The sequence below is a fragment of the Podarcis tiliguerta genome (genome assembly GCF_965153285.1).
Source record: "Podarcis tiliguerta genome assembly, chromosome: 7".
In the NCBI taxonomy this organism is placed as follows: Eukaryota; Metazoa; Chordata; class Lepidosauria; order Squamata; family Lacertidae; genus Podarcis; species Podarcis tiliguerta.
Window position 1 is genome coordinate 72,556,346 of NC_139540.1, and position 21,035 is coordinate 72,577,380.

Genomic DNA, 21,035 nt, shown 5'->3' on the forward strand with positions numbered 1-21,035 from the left:
CTGTGAGGTGAGTGGGGCTGAGAGACTTCAAAGAAGTGTGACTAGCCCAAGGTCACTCAGCAGCTGCATGTGAAAGAGCGGAGATGTGAACCCGGTTCTCCAGACTACGAGTCTACCACTCTTAATCACTACACCACACTGGCTCCTCAAGCAGCCCTGTATCTGGAAGTTTTTTATGTTTGATGTTTTATTGTGTTTTATGTATGCTGTAGGCTGCCCAGAGTGGCTGGGAAACCCAACCAGATGAGTGCGGTATTATTATTATTATTATTATTATTATTATTATTATTATTCACCATAAAGAAGGCTGATCGCCGTAGAATTGATGCTTTTGAATTATGGTGCTGAAGGAGGCTCTTGAGAGTTCCATGGACTGCAAGAAGATCAAACCTATCCATTCTGAAGGAAATCAGCCCTGAGTGCTCACTGGAAGGACAGATCCTGAAGCTGAGGCTCCAATATTTTGGTCAACTCATGAGAGCAGAAGACTCCCTGGAAAATACCCTGATGTTGGGAAAGATTGAGGACACAAGGAGAAGGGGATGATAGAGAACGAGATGGCTGGAGAGTGTTGTCGAAGCTACCGACATGAGTTTGACCAAACTGCAGGAGGCAGTGGAAGACAGGAGTGCCTGGCGTGCTCTGTTTCATGGGGTCACAAAGAATTGGACACGACTAAACATTATTATTATTATTATTATTATTATTATTATTATTATTATTATGGCTTAAGGAAGTGGTCATTTTAATCTGTCAGCATACTTTGGACAAGAACTGGATTACCAAAGGTATTTAATGGCCAAACTAGATACCAGAGGGACTCATCAGTAACTGATGTGATGTGCTGCATTTGCACCATGCTGAGATTCAGCTTTCGGGAGGTCAGGTGAGTGTCACTGACCCACCACACTACCGACTGCTGAGACTCGGTCATTTTCATTTTGTCATAGACAGGGTGCTACCAGAATTACACCAGGAGCAGGAAGCATTAAACCTCAATTTCCCACAGGCCGCAGTCCAGAAAAAAATAGGAGGGGGCATGTGTTGGGGAATTTGGGTGAAGAAGAAGAAGAAGAGGAAGAGGAGGAGGAGGAAGAAGAAGAGGAAGCGGAAGAGGAAGAAGAAGAAGAAGAAGAAGAAGAAGAAGAAGAAGAAGAAGAAGAAGAAGAATTTTCAATTTACGGTAAATACTATCCTTTATCAAAAGATTCCAGGGTGGTGTGCAACATTAAAAAAAATTACAGAACACCAATGATAAAAACATAAACAGCATAGTAAAAAACATAATGACAGACAGCCTAGCAATAAAATAATCCTCATAACAGTCCTCTTCCCCACACTTTTGCAGACCATTATTTAACAGCCATAGGCCGTGGGTAAAGAGGAATATTTTTGCCTGGCACCTAAAGATGTGTATTTAGCATCGTATCTACTTCGAGCCTAAGGGAGAAACACTGTGATCACATGAGCAAATGGAATGCAAGTTTTGCTTTCACTTCCACTACTTTTCTGAAATGGAAACTGCCCCCCCCCGCCGCCGCCCAATATATATGGTAACCTGCATATACAGATTAGGGCAGGCATGGCCAAACTTGGCCCTCCAGCTGTTTTGGGACTACAATTCCCATCATCTCTGACCACTGGTCCTGTTAGCTAGGGATGATGGGAGCTGTAGTCCCAAAACAGCTGGAGGGCAAGTTTGGCCATGCTTGGATTAGAGGCTGACTACATCTTATGCTTAAAAGTAGCCCAGTTTGGAGGCTGAAGGTTCTGTTTGGGCAACTGACAATCGCAAAAAACTTGCGAAGCTTTTGCCTTAGTGCCAAGCTGAGAGAGAAAAAGATACTGCTGGGCAATTAGCTTTCTCATCTAATTTCCCCTGCTTCTCAACTGCTTGGGGAAATTAGCTGAGTGAGATAACAAAAGATATATTTTGCTGTATTTATTTCTTCTAAATGGTATGCTGCCTTGCTGTCATAGATGGCATTTGAAATCTTAGAGATAATAGGAGATGGCAATAAAATCAGAGAACATGTCCTGCTATGAAAACAGGAAGAGTAAAATTGCAGGTAGTCAGTAGGAGCAGGCTAGGTCCCATAATCACCACCCCCTTCAAAAACGCCTGAGTCAATAGGACAGATTCTGCATGGTGTCTAAAAGATAATAAGAAAGACAGTTGGTGGCTCTCGCTTGGGAGGGCTTTAAAATGCTCGTCTGGACGGCAGAATATCATCCTCTGACATCAATATCATATATCATTTAAACACTGCATGCCACATGCCATAGCTCAATGGCAGAGCAAATGCTTTCCATGCAGAAGGTCCCAGATGCAGCATTCCTTGACATCTCCCAGTAGGTAGGGCTGGAAAAACTCTTGTCTGAAACCCTTGAGAACCAGTGCCAGTACACCGGCTGGTCTAGCTAGTTAGTGCTGAACTCAATGAGCCGACTGTGTCCCTGCCTACGAACAGTCCACAAATGCAGAACAGAAATGCACATTTTTACACTCCAAGAACCACACTTGCCTTTTCAGCAATTTTTTGCTCTCCTTTGCTGAGGCAGATGGTCTGACAACAGTCCCTTGCACATCCAGGAAACTCTTGAATCGTGTGGTGGCCCGTAAGGTACGTGCAATGGATGGCCAAGTGATCAAGCACACTGGCATCAGGTTCAGCGATGTGGCTCTTTTTCGTAACGATGGCATTCATCTTTCCGATTGTGGAGATGATGTATGGTTGGCCAATATCGTCAAGGGCATTAGAAATTGGTTGCAGCTGTGAGGGTATTTGACGGTGATCCTTTTTGGATCGGGTGGTGGTTAGGCATCGAAAAATGTGTTGTGTGTTGGAGGGGAGGTTGTGGCCATCACCTATCCCTCTCCTTGAAGGGTATTCCATTAAAGGAATCCGGTGGTTGTGGTTCCTGTCCGATGCCCAGGTGGTGCCTAGGGCCATGGCAATACCCTCTGGTGACTCTAGTGGAAAGCTTTCAGTTGATTTGCATCAACAAGCTCCCCCTACAGATTGTTAACCCTTGTGTGATTCCCTGCAGAGCAGACAGAAGTCAAGTATAGTCTGTTCGGATCCAGTACCTAAGCCAATACAGTGGTACCTTGGGTTAAGAACTTAATTCGTTCTGGAGGTCCGTTCTTAACCTGAAACTCTTCTTAACCTGAAGCACCACTTTAGCTAATGGGGCCTCCTGCGGCCACACGATTTCTGTTCTCATCCTGAAAAAAAGTTCTTAACCCGAGGTACTATTTCTGGGTTAGTGGAGTCTGTATCCTGAAGCGCCTGGAACCTGAAGCGTCTGTAACCCAAGGTACCACTGTACCACTCACATTCTGTAACCAATAAAGTTGTGGCCTTTTTTAGCCCATTAACCTAAAATACTTGTCTCCATGTGTCTTATTTCATCACAAAGTGAGGAGCGGGACTTCGACTCACAAATACTCTTGTCTGAAACCCTTGAGAACCAGTGCCAGTCATTTTCCACTGGCTGGTCTAGTTAGTTAGTGCTAAACTCAATGAGCCAACTATGTCCCTGCCTACGAACAGTCAACAAATGCAGAACAGAAATGTACGTTTTTACACTCCAAGAACCACACTTGCCTTTTCAGCAATTTTTTGCTCTCCTTTGATGAAGCAGATGGTCTGACAACACTCCCTTGCAATGGCCTGGTTACACTTGGATGCCAAACTGCTGTAGAAGCAGGCGGGATACACTTTGGGAAGGAGTTTAATCTGTTGTAGACGGGGCTGCACACCCTCAAAAGAATTAGGAGCTCAGTTTTAGGGTTCTGATAGTGTCACTGGGTTGCTCTGCCAACTAGCTTTCCAGTCTTGTGGTGCCATTGTTGAATCCCAAATGGATATATGACAAGTCATCACTCATTCATGAGTTGTGGATGAGCAGGTTCACCTGGTGTGCAATACTAAGGACTAGGTGGGTGAGCTGATTGGAATAGATCTGATTCAGTTTTATCCCTCCGGTACCAACAGAGGTTGAAGAGCCAGGGGATGTTGTGTTTTCTATAGGGATTCCATCTCACCAGTCACCACAGAGGGTTGTTCTAATGTGATGGATCAGAGGGACAGCATGGGGATTTTGCTGGTGTACTGACCACTGCCCATCAGTCACCCCACCCAAACTGAGGGGGCATGGTCTCTGTGGTGCAGTTGGAGAAGGGGCTGTGTGTCACCAGTAATACAGATGACACCCAGCTCTGTTTCTCCCAGTCATGTGGCTCAGGGAGATTGTCCTGGTGCTGGACTGTTGTCTAGAGGCAGTGGTAGGCTGGTTGAGGAGCAGTAAACCGAAGATGATTTCTGACAATACAGAGGTGCTGCAGGCTGGTGCTTCTTGAGTCTAGGAACTAACTAGGTGGGTGAGGAGCAGGTGGGTACTCTGAGGGTACTCCTTGATGCAATATTTCATTGCTGGTCCAAGTAGAAAGGGGTGCTTATTTTCAGCTTCATCTGTTTCCTAGCTATGCTCTTTCCTGGTCAGATATAGCTTGATCACAATAATTCATGTTCTGGTAACTTCATGCCTTTATTACCACAATGTGGTCTACACAGGGTTACCATTAATGGAAATTCAGAAGCTTCAGTTTCTGCAGAATTCAACTACCAGGGTAGTGGTTGGTTCAGCTGGCTGGAACTATGCAACACTGGTTCTGAAGAACTTGCATTGGTTGTCTATATGCAACTGAGTCGCATTATTTTTTTTTGGGGGGGGGGCGTATATTAGAAAGCACTGCACAAACTTGGACCGGGTTATCTGTATTGTCATGCCTGGGCTTTAAGATCTGCTTGCCTCGGATGAACTGCCCAAATACAGTGGTACCTTAGGTTAAGAACTTAATTCATTCTGGAGGTCTGTTCTTAACCTGAAACTGTTCTTAACCTGAAGCACCACTTTAGCTAATGGGGCCTCCTGCCGCTGCTGTGCTGCTGCTGTGCCACCGCTGCACAATTTCTGTTCTCATCCTGAAGCAAAGTTCTTAACCTGAGGTAATATTTCTGGGTTAGCGTAGTCTGTAACCTGAAGTGTATGTAACCTAAAGTGTATGCAACCCGAGGTACCACTGTATTGGCTGCCTTTTCCCTCTTACCTTTGGAGAGAAGGCAGGTATAGTGTTGGGGTCAAATTTGGCCTGGGTGGGTTCAGGGATGAAAAAGGATGCAGAACTGCTTTCTCTGCCACCTGTGTTTAGGGGTGAGCTGTGGCAGTAGCACACCTTCCCTTGTTGGCTGCCATCCCCTCCCCTCTCAAAAAAGAAGAGGGGGAAGCCCTTTTCTGTGCAACACTATGCCATGATGTTGCAGGACGTGCTTCTGTAAAAGAAACCTTTTGCTTCCTTGTGCCCCTCCTCCCAATAAAAATTGCTGAAATGTCCCCTGCACTGCATAGGTAAAGGTAAAGGGACCCCTGACCATCTGGTCCAGTCGTGGCCGACTCTGGGGTTGTGGCGCTCATCTCGTTTTATTGGCCGAGGGAGCCGGCGTACAGCCTCCGGGTCATGTGGCCAGTATGACTAAGCTTCTGGCGAACCAGAGCAGTGCACGGAAACACCGTTTACCTTCCCGCCAGAGTGGTACCTATTTATCTACTTGCACTTTGACATGCTTTTGAACTGCTAGGTTGGCAGGAGCAGGACCATCGTGGGGATTCAAACCACTGACCTTCTGATCGACAAGTCCTAGGCTCTGTGGTTTAACCCACAGCGCCACCCGCTCTCCCCCCCCCCCTGCACTGTATAGAGGGTGACAAAAATGTGAGGGGGCATTTGGGATCAACCCTAAGCAGGGAGAGACAGGTGACTGCCCCCCCTATTTGTGGCACCGCATTGTGGAATGCTCTCTTCAAGGAGGACTTCCCTGGCACTGAGCTCCATGTCCTTGTTGCAGCTGGTAAAAATGAAAGATGATGATAATGATAAGTAGTAGTTTTTGTCGTTCTTCAGGGATTTTACTGCTCCATTTCCCCTGCAAAAACATTTTCTTCTGTTGTACACTGCTTTAGTTATTGCTGCTGGTTTCAGTAATTCTTGATATAATTGCTATGTTTTCATTATATAAGCCACTTCAAAAGTATGTAGAATAGAAAAGGAGGCATTTTTTTTGGGGGGAGGGGTAAACATGGAGGACCAACCCTGGTGATGGAGGCAAGGCCTAGTTTTTCTCCTGAAGTGGTGGAGCTGCCCAGAACATGAACAATCTAATACTTTTCCTCTCTTGCCCTCTCCCCCACCAAAAAAACCTTTGATCTTTTGTGGATCACTTTGGCAGTGCAGGATTTAGGACTGTCCAGACCACCCAAGTGTTCCTATTTTCCAGGGGCAGTCCCAGATTTACATAAGTTGTCCCAGTTTCTGATTTGATCCCCAAATGTCCCACTTTTCTCTATGACGTCTCTATTTTCATCGGAGAAATGCTGGAGAGGATGGAGAGAAATGTTGGGGGGTATGGGGGCATGTGGTTCCCCCCACACAGGGTGCCAAGCCAAGGGAAAGCAAAATATTACAAATATTAATAATAAATAAATAAATAATAAAACCCTATATTTATGCAGGTACATACTGAGAAGATCCATAATTGGCAATTGTACAGTGGTACCTCGGGTTAAGAACTTAATTCGTTCTGGAGGTCTGTTCTTAACCTGAGGTACCACTTTAGCTTATGGGACCTCCCGCTGCCGCCGTGCGATTTCTGTTCTCATCCTGAAGCAAAGTTCTTAACCCGAGGTACTATTTCTGGGTTAGCGGAGTCTGTAACCTGAAGTGTCTGTAACCTGAAGCATCTGTAACCCGAGGTACCACTGTACTACCAAAATGAATTATTGTGAAAATAAGAAATATTTAGGAGAGATTGATTTTGTCCTTGCTTGGGGCAACATATTACCAAAGTCCACTCTCTGACTACGGAGCGAGCCAGTGCCAAATAATGAACATTTGTTGCCAGTTTTCAGGCCTTTAGTGCCCACATTGCGGGGGGGGGGGGGCTCCCCCTTATATTCTAGTTCTCCTTAAGCCTGGCTTCCTTCCCCTCTTCCCCTCCCTTTTGCTGAGCAAAACCTCCTTGGCTGTGGAAACTGTTTATTCATGCTGTCTCATTGGCGAAGGACTTCGTTTGCGAGAAGCTCAGGAAGGGGTGGCCGGGTGGGGAGCGATCCCTCCGTTGCGTGCATCCTCCTGTAGAAGACGCCCGGTCCTAAGAAGCAGGGATGGGGACGGGGAGGGGGAGGAGGAGGAAAGCGGAGGATCAAGTAGACGGGCGGCGGCAGCCAATCAGCGGCGCTTTCCCGAGCTGCGGAAAGCAGAGCTGGCATATGAGCTGGAGCTTTGGAGATAACACATAGCTGGAATCCTGTGCGCCTCTTTTTTCCCCTCTCTCTCTTTTTCTCTTTCTCTCTGGACTGGGAGCAGCTGTGCCCTAAGGATATACCCCCCTCTTTTATTTTATTTCAATGCGTCTCTTCTTTCCATTAAAGTTCCCTGTCACCAGTTAGGGCAAGTCAGCTAAGGTAAGGCTTGAAACGAACTGACCCCTTTAAAGAAATCAAATCAAATCTGTGCAGTATTCTTACGGGCAGAACGAATGGGAGGCTGCTGCTAATTCCGTCCTCCTAAGCCAGAGATAGCCTAGCTTTTAGGAAGAGGTGTATTAGACTTCTATTTCGCATCGCTGTCTCTGATGGTTGCCTTCAAGTTTTTTTTATTATTATTTTTCCTCTTCTTTCTGCCGGCTGAGCCTTTCCCAGTTCATGCGATGCTCTTCTCTTGCTGCGCGCGCCTGCTTAGCCCAGATTATGTGCAGTGAAAGCTCTGTTTTAAAGGAGAGAGAGAAAAGAAGACACGGGGTGGTGTGTGCAGGTGTGTATGTATATATAATGTATGTATTCTCCTAGGGAATGGCAATCTCGCTGATGGTTCTGCTGCTCCCCTACAGCGTGGGCAAATGCACGCATTTGGAGGGGATCACATTCTGGTCCGACACAGATCTGTGCGCGCTCCTCTGTAGCGTGAGCTGGTTTCCAGTCGCGAGGACGGCTCTGCATGTCGACTTGAGAGGCGGATTGAAACGCAATCGCTTCTCCTCAAGAGCGAGCCTTCTTCCCCGTTGCCCATGTGCTGATCTTGAAACATTACCTGCTGTTTCAGCCCTTGGAAAGAAAAAGAGCGGGGGGGGGTGCAGGGAAAGCAGATAGCTGAGAGGAGCAGAGCTGCTTTTCCTTAACGCTTTAAAAGGGTAAACTTTCTCTCTTTGACTTTGTGTAGCAGAGGGCACTGGGGTGCAGTGGGATGGAGGCACGGTTCAAAGCTTGCCCCCATTTTTCACTCAGTAAAGGAAGATATCAACAAGATGGGGGGGGGGACGGGTTTGGCTGCTTAGTGATCATGAAGCATTCCTTGAGAGCTGCAGTTTTTGCACATGGAAACAGTTCGGAGACTCTGGGTGAAAACAGTCGAGGGAGGGGGAGGAGGAAATAAGACGATCTTTTGCTAATTAACGCTTTGGAAATATGGTCCCATTGCATCTTCATTTGCGTGTGAGTGCTTGTTGTGGCCTGTCAAAGGGGCAAATGAGCTCCTCCAGATAACAAGGCAAAATAAACAGCCGTTCAGCACTGCAAGGCAGACATTTGAAAAATAAAATACATTATTATTATCATTAAAGTATTTTGCAGATAATAATAATAATTTCGCTTGAAGACTTTGAATTAGGATCTGCAGCAGACAGTGTAGCAAAGAGCACACATGCACCCCCCCCCCCGTTTTCTGAATATACATACATGGTATGCACACATATATACATGTATATCATTAATGCCTACAGCTGTCAGGTAATTTAAAACAAAACTGTCCCAGCCTCCTTCCCCTCCATTTTTTTTTTAAAAAGACTGAGTACAATGACAAGGATTAAGCTTTTATAGGCTGAAGGCAAACTATAGGTGCAACCCAGTCAAGTTAAGCGTAAGTGCCAATGATTTCAGTGGGCGAGTGTTAAGCAAGTGTATAATGCTCCTGCTGAAAGCAGTTAAAGTAAATGATGCTCAGCTTTGACTGGCTGTGTCCTTTATGTGAAGAAATGTTCTCTTTGCAATCTTTCTTCTTTAATCAGTGTATGTAGTAGTAGCAGTAATAATAATGTCATGTCTTAAAGTCAATAAGTAATCTGAGTTGCTGTACAGAGGTGCGGAGCTGATTGAATACAGGCACTGTACTCATTTTTAGGAGGCCTGAATACAAATTTAGTAAGATAACCATAAATCCTACCAGCCTCTTTGCATCTGGCACTATATTACAATAAACATTTTAGAGGGGTGTTTTAGGAGGGTCCAGGGAGTTAATCCTACCTTCATTTTGTGTAAGGCATGCTAAGCTTTTGGAGTCCCCCCCCCCTTAGAAATATAGGAGTGTGTGATGTAATATGCAGTAATAATTTTGTGGAGGCAAGTGTTTTCAAAATGTTGGTGATCCGAACAGGAATTCCTCAGTGATCAGCCTGGACAGCTCAGTCACTTAGAGTGTGGTGCTGGTAATGCCAAGGTTGTAGGTTCAATACCCGTATGGGACAGCTGCATATCCCTACATTGCAGGCAGTTGGACTACATGATCAAACTGTATGAATCAGTCTTTAGTTTCCTGTTTGTTTACTACATAGGAGATTGTCGAGACTATGCCAGAGAAAAAATGACTTGTTATGTCAGTGGTGGCCACAGGGGGTGCTGTGCAGCTCATAGTTTCATTTTCTTTTCACCACCCATCAAGGCTGTAATCCTATAACCTGCGATCAAGTCTCACGGAAGTCTATGGGATTACTAATGATTAGATATGAAAATAGATGTGATTTAAAGCTCTTTGTAAACTTTTCACAGGGTTTTTGCTTATTTCTTCACAACAGCATTTTATTATTCATAGGACGGATTCAATATCACACTATTACAATAGTACCTTCAGCGCCAGCGTTTCTCTATGGGTCTCTGCTAGCGCACCCAGTTAGTTGAATCCAGCCCTACTGCTCAGAATGAAGGTACCAGTACATAATATTCTCCAGGTATATAATGTGCACTGTTTGCTACTTTTACATGGGCGGTGATTTCATTAAAGTATTGTGACAAGCATTTTAGGATAGCTTGACTTGTATATAACAGGAAATCACGTCAATTATTATAATGTATGGGGAATTTATTATGTGTCGCCGGGGAAGGAGAGAGAGATGCTTCACTCAAAATGGGTGAAATGTTTTAAATTCCTAGATCTTATTAAATTTTCAGTCGCCTTCAGTAAAGAATTGACATTTTTTATTATTTTAAAGAGATCAATGTTGTGGCAGCTTAGTGACTGGATACTGGTAATTTTCATAGACTTTGCTAAACGAAGTATCTTTTAATAGATATTTGGCTCTGGTTATCACCAGGCTTTTGCATAAAGCCAAGTCTGAATTTGCATTATTATTATTACTTGCCAAAATATTTCTGCCCTTCTTTTTTTACCCCCCTCCCCCCAAAAAAAACCCTTTATGGAGGTTGACAATGTCATAATCGCTCCTAAAAATACCAAATTGAGAAAATGTACATACACCAAGTTAATAAAGATACCAAAAAGCAGACCGGTACGTTGAGTTATTAGACGTAACTCAGATGCCTGATGAAACAGCCTGGTCTTTCGTTGTGCACGGAAATGCAAGCAGTGAAAAATCTGGGTAGATCTTGTACCCTCCAACATTCCTCAAAGGAAAATAAGGACATTTATCACTTTCCCTGCAAGTGACCCTCCTCGACCCTCCCCCCACCCCACCCCCACCACTCCACAGAGCATTTCCATTATGGCTGCACCAACAAGACACAGGATACACTGAGAAAACCCCTTGATTCGAATGTTATTTGATTCTTTGGTAGATTTACAAAAAGAAAAGCACATGCCAATAAATGAAATTTAGAAAGGGGCAAGATTAGACCTGGACACACAAAACAATATGGTTTTTGTTGTTGTTGTTGTTTTGAAATCAAGACTCCTTGCTAGGGCAGCCCTGCCCTCTTCCTGCACCTCTCCTCTTCCTCCTCACCTGCTCTCCAGCAGCCGCTGCGAACTGGCCAAAGGAGCGGACCAGCAGTGGTGACTATGGAGAGGCAACAGGATGTTCACCCACAGCCACCAGCATCACTCGGGACAAGCACCGGCTCCTCCCCCTCCCCGAGATTGGCAGTGGCAGTACTGGCAGGGGAAATAGGGACATTCTGGGATCCAATCAGAAGTGGGGATGGCTTTTGTAATTCCGCGACTATCCTTGGGAAATAGCGACAATTGTAGGGAATGCGATCCCCCTTGGTGTCTGGATGCCATTCCCCAAAAAGCCCTGTCCTTTGTTTTTCAAGTGCATCTCAGATGATTGGAGGAGACATAGTGGGGCCCGTGATGTTGATTTAAATACATAAGGCAAGTAGATACATCACTTAGGTGATATTTAAGTGGCAACTGTAGGATTCTCCCCTTCTTTCCTTTTGCTGAACTGATCTGACTGCCTACTGGGGAACAGGGAATGCACCCCTAAAAGCTGAGCACTGTCAAAATTGTTGATGTAATAAAGCAAATTTATTCAAGATGAAGCAGAAATATCAAAGGAGTTTAGCTGAATGTCATCAAATTTGATGTTAGAGTTTTTAACCAGATGGTGCTGGACTGTCCTCACTTTTGAGTTGGCTGAGGTTGTTGGGAGTTGGGGGTCCAACACCATTTGGAGGCCCACAGATTAGCCACCCTTGATTTAAAGTGTACGGTCTTCAAACAAAAACATCTTGGAGGTCCTGGGCCACAGAGAGGTTAGGCTGGCCTCAACCAGAGCCAGGGCTTTTTCGGCTGTGGCTCCGATCTGGTGGAATGCTCTATCACAAGGAACTAGGGCCCTGTGGGACTTGACATCTTTCTGCAGGGCCTGCAAGACAGAGCTGTTCCACCAGGCCTTTGGCAAAGGCACAGCCTGACCCCTTCCTTTGGTAATTCTTCACAGAACTCTAGCCCAATGGTTGCCATTAATTTGATTTGAACTGATTTTATAATGAATTGATTTTAAAATGCTGTATTATTTTACTGTTGTTAGCCACTCTGAGCCTGGCTTCAGCTGGGGAGGGTGGGATATAAATAAAAATTTATTATTTTATTATTATTATTATTATTATTATTATTATTATTAATCTATTCTAGCCTCATTGCTTCCTGTCTCCTATTGTGGTAATAACAGCAACAGGAAAGCTTGCTTACAGTTAACAGGTTGTTTCAGGCAAAAGTCAATTTGTATGCCAGGATTCACATTCCCAGAGCCAAGAGGCATGGACACCTCTCCTGATCCTCTTCCTCCAAGCACATATGGCTGGTCCAAAACCAAATTGCCAACAACAAAGAAAGGAAGGAATTTGATTTCTCTCTGGATTGAATTGGAAATGGGAGTCTGTGTCCAAAAATGAGGTGTCAGGGTCTGCCTGTCATAAAGTCATGCCAAAGTCATGTCAAGGAAGTGCAAGGCCAAGCCAATCAGAGACAAAAGGCAGGTATCCATTCCCAGAGGGACAGCCCTATTAGTCTGTTTTAGCAGAAACGGCATAGGGTCTTGTGGCACCTTATTATAGCATAGTCATTTGTGAACTAGAGACCACTTCAAGAGATGGAGGAAGCAGTGTCTGCTTCTGCAGGAATGCAGATTCAAGATGAGAGTAAAGGATTAACTTCTCACCCTTTGCTCCTTTTGTGGTGCTTGAAGAGTTGCCTTTTGTGAGAGATCTTCATTATAAGATGCACTCCCAGGTCCGGTACAAATTCAAATATTTGTTTTGTTTTGTTTGGAACATTTGGTGGCCTGTAAATTATAACAAAATACCACCAAAAGGAACTGGAAGTGTAAGCATAAGAAAAAAAGAGGCAACACATCTATTTATCTGAAATTCCCTGAGGAAGGATCAGTAGGGCCCAAAATGTGTTGAATCAATAAACATATCTTTTGTCTACCTCACTGTTTCCCCCCTCTAATCTCCAGTTCTATAAATTGTATAAATGATGTTGATGATAATTTTTTACCCCACATTTTTCCCCCAAAGATCTCAAGGTGGCACTTGTGGTTCTCCCCCCCCCCCCCATTTTATCCTTACAGCAACTCTGTGGGGTGGGTGATTTAGGCTGAAAGATGTGACTGTCCCAGTGAGCTCCAGTGTGAGTATGGATTTGAACCCACACCTCCAGTGTGGTGTAGTGGTTAAGAGCGGTAGTCTCGTAATCTGGGGAACCGGGTTCGATTCCCCGCTCCTCCACATGCAGCTGCTGGGTGACCTTGGGCCAGTCACCCTTCCTTGAAGTCTCACAGCCCCACTCACCTCACAGAGTGTTTGTTGTGGGGGAGGAAGGGAAAGGAGAATGTTAGCCGCTTTGAGACTCCTTAAAGGGAGTGAAAGGTGGGATATCAAATCCAAACTCTTCTTCTTCTTCCAAGATCCTAGTATGATAGTTCTAGTACTCTGGGAGCTGGACAATTAGTAGTATAAACAAAGCAGGAGAGGCACTTTATAGAACGCTGGAGTTCTTGCCCCAAATTTCATTTGGTAGACCAGCTGGCAAATTGGTTTCAGGGTGAACAGCCTGTAAGCAAGTTGCCTTGTAGAGAAGAAAATATATGATGTGCTAATGCAATCATATTCATGTCTACTTGGAAGGAAGCCCCATTGAGCAAAATAAGACTTCTCAGCGAGTGTGTACAGGATTGCAGCATTTAATGGTTTCACTCTATTAATTTTTAAACATTTAAATAAAGAAACAGCTGAAAGTGAGAGTATACAAATAGTGGGGAGGGGAACATGCTTAAGATTTTGTATACAATACAGCATATTATCACCCTTCTTTAGGGTTGCCAGATCAACTGGAGACCCAAAATAACAACAACAACAACAACAACAACAACAACAACAACAACAACAAATTATTTGTACCCCACCCATCTGGCTGGGTATCCCCAGCTATGCTGGGCAGCTTCCAACAGAATATTAAAAGCATTAAAAAATTCCCTAAACAGGGCTGCCTTCAGATGTCTTCTAAAAGTCAGGTAGTTGTTTATCTCTTTGACATCGGATGGGAGGGTGTTCCACAGGGTAGGCGCCACTACCGAGAAGGCCCTCTGCCTGCTTCCCTGTAACTTGGCTTCTTGCAGTGAGGGAACCGTCAGAAGGCCCTCGGCCCTGTATCTCAGTGTCCAGGTAGAACGATGGGGCTGGAGACGTTCCTTCATGTATACTGGGCTGAGGCTAATAATAATAATAATAATAATAATAATAATATGCCACCCATCTGACTGGGTTGCTCCATCCACTTTGGGCGGCTCACAACATAATATTAAAAACACAGTAAAACACTATTTCACTATTGGTGACTCAGCAGAAAATTGTCAAGCTACTGTAAAAAGGTAAAGGGACCCCTGACCATTAGGTCTAGTCGTGACCAACTCTGGGGTTGTGGTGCTCATCTTGCTTTATTGGCCGAGGGAGCTGGTGTACAGCTTCCAGGTCATGTGGCCAGCATGACTAAGCTGCTCCTGGTACCTTCCAGCTATTCTTTCCTCAGTCCTTCTGTTTGCCCTCCTCACTCATTTGCCCCCATTTTATTTTAACATTATTATTATTAATATTAAAGATTATGGGTCGAACAAAGTCTTCCATTCCATGCCTAGAACAGACTTGTTGTAGTCAATTGCATCACCATTGCACACTTAACTTTAGTCCAATTGATGTCTGTGGTCTTTCTTGCAGTATGAATAAGTCTAGGTCCAACAGTTGCAACCTGAAGTGCATTTCATCTGTGATAACTGAGTTCCGTGTTTACTAGAATGAGCTAAATACTTAGCTTCTTCTAAGCAGGTTGTAGAGCTGTTTGGTTGTGTTGTGTTTTCCTGTTGTACTGAAATGTTTCCATGTGGAGATGAACATGAAGAACTCCAGTACATCCCCAGACAAGTGTTTCCATGATTTCTTCAGTGATGAGAGAAATTTTGTTTGACTAGACTAAGGTATTTTTAACAGTGATATATAGCATTAGCAACCTGAAGTGCTGACTCTTGGCAAGTCTAAAAGCCTGGCTTTTATAGGGTGGTGAAATAATCTACAGGCATCTGAGCAGCAGCCCAGAAAAGACATGTATCATCCACCTTCAAGCAGTATCTACTTTTTTTAGATACTGTTACAGAGATTAACAGTTCAGTCCTGTGTACTGTATATTTACTTAGAAGTAAAGTAGGCCCATTATGTTCAATTGGGGTTATTTTGTCTGTGGTATATTGCATGCTTACCCTTGAATCAACCCCACTGAACACAGCAAGAATTCCTTCTGAGTCAACATGCTCTGCAGATCTCTGAATCATTATTCTTGCTTTATGATTCAAATATTTTATTTCCTGGTGCATAGTTGGAATGGCAGTACTTTCGTCAAACGTCTCTGTGGCTTTTGTTTTACATGTCATTTTCAGTCACAGAATTGCAGAATGGTAGAATTGGAAGGGATCCTGGGGGTCATCTAGTCCAACCCCCTGCAATGCAAGAATCTCAACTAATATTGTAAACCGCCATGTGATCCTTGGATGAAGGGCGGTGTAGAAATTTTAATTTTAATAATAATAATAATAATAATAATAATAATAATAATAATAATAATAATAATGGTACAGTCATAGTGAAGTTATTTTTTTGCCAAAAAATCATTTCCAAACTAGGAAAGACTTGTTGAATTTCTGCCTACTATACCACAGTTAGGGACGTGGGTGGCGCTGTGGGTTAAACCACAGAGCCTAAGGCTTGCTGATCAGAAGGTCAGAGGTTCGAATCCCTGCGACGGGGTGAGCTCCCGTTGCCTGGTTCCTGCTCCTGCCAACCTAGCAGTTTGAAAGCACGTCAAAGTGCGAGTAGATAAATAGGTACCGCTCCGGCGGGAAGGTAAACGGCTTTTCCGTACGCTGCTCTGGTTCGCCAGAAGCGGCTTAGTCATGCTGGCCACATGACCCGGAAGCTGTACGCTGGCTCTCTCGACCAATAAAGCGAGATGAGCGCTGCAACCCCAGAGTCAGCCACGACTGGACCTAATGGTCAGGGGTCCCTTTACCTTTTATACCACAGTTAAAGGCACAAGAGCCCTGAACCCTAAACCAAAGCCTAGGTTGACCCATTAAACACAATGAGACTTGGTCTGGGTAGACATACTTACTCAGAGGTAAGACCCACTGAGTTTTGTAGGACTTACTCCCAGGTAAGTAGGCAGAAGATTGCAAGTTAAGGGATTTATGTGTTCCTCTGTTTTGCCCTTACACCTCTTCCTGTTTTGTATGCCTGCTGCCTTTCTCTTTGGCTGAGAGTCCCACTCTGTGCGTCTGTATTTTCCTTTACTTTTCCACATCAGCTTAACCTTCCTCCTTTCCTCTATCTTCTTCCCACGTGTCGCAATTCCCGGGAATCTTCAGAGCAGCACCCGCTCACTCCTTTCACTCCTTTTGCACATCAATGGCTCATTTAACTGTTGTCCCATGCTATACCCCTCCTCCATGTGCAGGGATGCACGTTTAGTTTGCATTTCAACAAATTTTGGAGGGTGTGTGTGCAAAGTTCAACAGTTAAATACCCCTGCATACATTGGAGTTTCCCCAGGAATGCTATTTTGATTTTGAATGGTCCCTTTTCACCTCCAAAGCAACAGTTCAGCATCAGGGTGACAATTACCTAAATGGAACCTCCACATGATGGTGTGCATTTTGGGAGAAAAAGTTAGAGGAAAGTTTTGGAATAAAAACCTATGGGTACTAGATGTGGGAAGGGGAAGGTTGCTTATACAGCTCTCCTCTTTATGCATGGGAGCTAGTCTAGGAGTGCAGTGTAGGCACAGAAGCCAATTTCCATGTCACCTTTCCTTGTGGGATCAAAACTCTCCCCTAAATCAGAAAGCACCCAAAACTGTATGAAGGCAAAGGTATGAGCTAATGTGATTGGCGATCTTTTCTCCATACACTGACTTCCTGGAAGAGTGCAAGAGGGGAAAAATAGACCGCAGTGTTTGAGTCAGAACGTCATCCGTTAATGAAGCTAAAGGGATTTATTAAGCAAGAGAACAAGGAGTGTCTAGTGGGAGACTGCTAAGTCTAGGACCAACATTTCCCAGGAGCTCCTGGTGTGACCCGTGACTGACCTTGAGAAGGGAGCAGCCCTTCCAGATGTAGAGAGCCTGAAGAATTACATAGGGAAATGCAGTCAGAGGGTGAATGTGGTTTGCTGTCTGGGATAAGAGTAAGCACTGTGATATTGTTGTTCAGACTGTGCTAGGAAGACCTATGCTATTGAATTGGCAGGCAGAGCAACCGGTTTGAAGACTCATGCTTTACACTGTTTATCATGTACCTTTTACACTTTGGATGTCTGCAGGCTTCCTTGTTTTTTTACCTACCTCTATTAAAACCATCTGTTTGCTAGCCATGTCTCATAGAGGCTGCAGGGATAGTACAGAGCTTGCTAATACAAATTTAATAAATAATAACACTGAAGTGCCTTCAGCAGTTGTCTCCTGTACTGTAGCTAAGCAAGCATGTTACTGAATCATACTCTTTATTAACTGGAAATTAAATAGGAGCAATATGTGATATTGGTTGCAAGGATTTGGAGAGCTCACAGGCAGGAGTAACCAGAACCACATGGTGAAATGGACTAGATGCAAAGGATATGGAGGAGTTTTAATTATGAGTCAAGGTCAATTGTGATCATCAAGGTGTGGTTGTTAGGGCAGTGCTATTGTCTTATAATGGGTAGATCTAGCTGTGTCTTCTACAGGTTCACATCTAAAGTGTACTGATGGGAGTAGACATCAACTTGAGGTTCCTAGAGTCAAGGATCAAGATTACACCTTGGCCCTAGGAATACAGATTGGGTGCTAAATATTTGGTTCTGTCTGGTGGGTGTTTGCCTGGGATGAGAGGACAAAAAAAGAGGCTGAAGAAGGGAAAGAAACATGAGTTGTTTAGTGGGCTGTTAAGCAGCCTTGAGATGCTGCAAGAATATCTTGTTACTTGAGGGAACTGATACTTCTTTAAAGGCTATCATTAACTCTCTAGGTGACTGCTGTTCTTCTTCCCTCACTTCCCTGATCAATGTACGTTACAAATATCTCCATTCTTTTCCCTTTATGAGTGAAATAACACTCTAAAAGGCTGTCCATATGAGTCAGAGAAGTGCAAAGTAATATAATAACTGTACATTGTTGTTAATTTAACCCTAAATAGGTAAGTCACACCAAAAAAGCACTGTTATCTTTCTAAGCATTTTCTTTTTCCTCCTTTTTATTTGTTACAGTTTTGAAGTGTTTATTGGAAGGTTCGTATCACAAGACAACCACCCTCTCCCCACCCCAAATCTCCGGGTTTAGGGGAGTAGAGCACTTCCCCCAACCAATCTTCCCTCCATCTCCCTATTTGCACTTAGCAGAACTAGAATGGAATACTGGACCTTTCAGCACAAAATCTTGTCAAGCTCAGTATTCTGGGGCTTAGACTCTCTGCCCAACACTTTAGAAAAGGGGGGAGGGGAGAGGAGAAAGAGAAAACCACCACCACAAGGCTAAACAAGTGTCTGTGCTTGTGTGAAAGTGTGTGTGAGAGAGTTAATATTGTGTGTTATTAGAAAATAACCTCACCTGGTGTTCAGTTAACACTGGAGTGAGAATATGATGTAATCTTTCTCAAATTTTTGCATGCTGATTCTTGAAATCAGGGAACAAATTTTTCTTTATATTTGAGTACAGTTAGATGCCATTTTGAATCAAGATGATGAACCGAATCTTTTAAAACCACTGATTTCAAACCTGGACTGATTTGTGTGTGTGTTTTGTTCCTAAAATTCCTGAACAGTGCTGGGTGGGAGTCAGCAAGTACAAAATGATAACCTGTTCCACAGATTTCATGGAGAGGGATTCTAGCGTAACCATTTCCCTGACAAGCTTACTTTCCATAGGTCGAAAAGTGCCTTCTCTCCAAAGGGACAGCATTCCATACCGTGAGCCCCTCTTGTGGTGGGCACCTTATCTTCAGTTTGTGATAACTAAGCTATACTAATCCTGCTATGAATGGTGTTGCAGACTTGGATAAATAATTTCAAAGATGGCTTTGCAGGTAAAGGTAAAGGACCCCTGGACTGTTAAGTCCAGTCAAAGGTGACTATGGGGTTGCGGAACTCATCTTGCTTTCAGGCCAAGGGAGCCGGCGTTTGTCCACAGACAGTTTTCCGGGTCATGTGGTGAGCATGACTAAACCGCTACTGGCACACAAAGGATCATGACAAGTGCCAGAGTGCACAGAAATTCTGTTTACCTTCTCACCACAGCAGTACCTGTTTATCTATTTGCACTGGCATGCTTTCGAACTGCTAGGTTGGCAGGAGCTGGGACAGAGCAATGGGAGCTCACCCCATCGCGTGGATTTGAACCACTGACCTTCTGATCAGCAAGTCCAAGAGGCTCAGTGGTTTAGACCACATACGCAGTGATAGTGCCATAGTTCAGCATTGAACTTGCTTCCTAGATTGTTGTTGCTCTTCCAAGACTTTGAATTACAGTCTCCACAGGTGGGAAGAACAACCTGTGTGGAAGTCTGGTCTACACCTGCCTGTTTTCATAAATGGTGAGCTCTTCAGTATCATTGGTGTTGATGTCTAAACAATGTCTAAACAATGCACTTCTAAACACTCATACTGGTACATTGCAGACAACCCAGTGACCATCGAATTGAGCAGTTTTCATAACTATTAACAAGATGCCCCATATTTCTCTCCTGCACCGTCAAGCTAGGAAGCAAGCCAAGTACTGAATGCTGGAGCCATCACCAAATACACAACTTTGTCAGTTGCAGAGGGATCATTTTAAAAAGGATAGCCAGCCGCATTCACAGCACGACCACTACATTAGCAGAGATTGTTTGCCTTTTTAATAAAATGCATTACTGAGCATTTGTCAACACACTAGTATTACTGCATGATGCTTAACAGACCACAATTAGCACAAATATTTATACACCGTTAACCTTTGAGTGGATTTTTATTATCAGTTCCTTTAGGATTCCACATGATTCTCTGATTTTCCCAGACTATAGAAATGTTACTCCCTCTCAGAAGCACCTATTTCTCTAGCCCTTACCAACGAGTTCCACACACTAGCTTTATGTTTTTAAAATACCTATAATGCACCATTTGGTCCCGGGGCAAGGTTCATACAGAATCTATAGAACAAATTTAAACATACAGCATAAGAACTTCAACTAAAATCATTTTTTGAAACTATAGTGACCCATTACGTAGAAAACAAGGATTTTAATCTTGCTTTTCAGCCAGAAAGGCTTCTAAAACAACTTACGTCAGATCCTTTTTTAAGAGAAAAGCTACTGCTTGCTTGGAGGCCTGCACCGCACTTAAAGGAAAAAGGGATGAGAAGGGAAGAAGAAAAGAAATCTGTCCACCAATTCTTGCAATTTAAGTTACACAGTAGTTCAGGCCAGCTGGAATGGAAGCAATTCAGGGAGAGAAGGAGCTGATCGCTCTGCAGAGCTGATAGGGTAGCTTCTTATCTATCCCTCTGCTGTGGCGTGATGGAATGGGTTGTGGCCAGTTGATATTTGAAGGAGACAAGGATCGTCCAAAAACAGCTGGTCTCTCCACTGAGCAGATGAATAGCCCTGCTTCCCTTCTCTTCCTCGGCTGCAACCAGGTGGAATGGATGCTGCCAGGTCAATTTTAAATGAACCGCTATAGACGGATGCCAAATGACCAAATCCCTTTGGGGAATGAAAGAGAAAAAGGTAGCTCTTTCACTTTGCTGGAGTTACCATACCAGAAGAAGAAGAAGAAGAAGAAGAAGAAGAAGAAGAAGAAGAAGAAGAAGAAGAAGAAGAAGAAGGGCTACCGCTGCAGTGTATATTATTAAAAGTGCACCACTTCTTGTAATTTATTTTGGAATGTATCGAAAAATGGACATTTGGATT

The 21,035-nt window shown here is 44.0% G+C and overlaps 1 protein-coding gene across 5 annotated transcripts in view; it reads left to right on the forward strand.

The window, feature by feature from the left end:
- CDH18 (cadherin 18) overlaps positions 1-21,035 on the forward strand; it is a 621,618-nt gene that overhangs the window by 312,431 nt on the left and 288,152 nt on the right. Inside the window, exon 1 of one of the 5 annotated variants that reach the window (XM_083449421.1) lies at positions 7,295-7,876. The exons of 3 other annotated variants lie outside the window; for them this stretch is intronic. The gene's annotated coding sequence lies outside the window, so the exon portion shown is untranslated. Of the gene's footprint in view, positions 1-7,294; positions 7,877-21,035 lie in introns of those variants that run through there. One more of the 5 variants, XM_083449422.1, reaches the window with a different exon arrangement.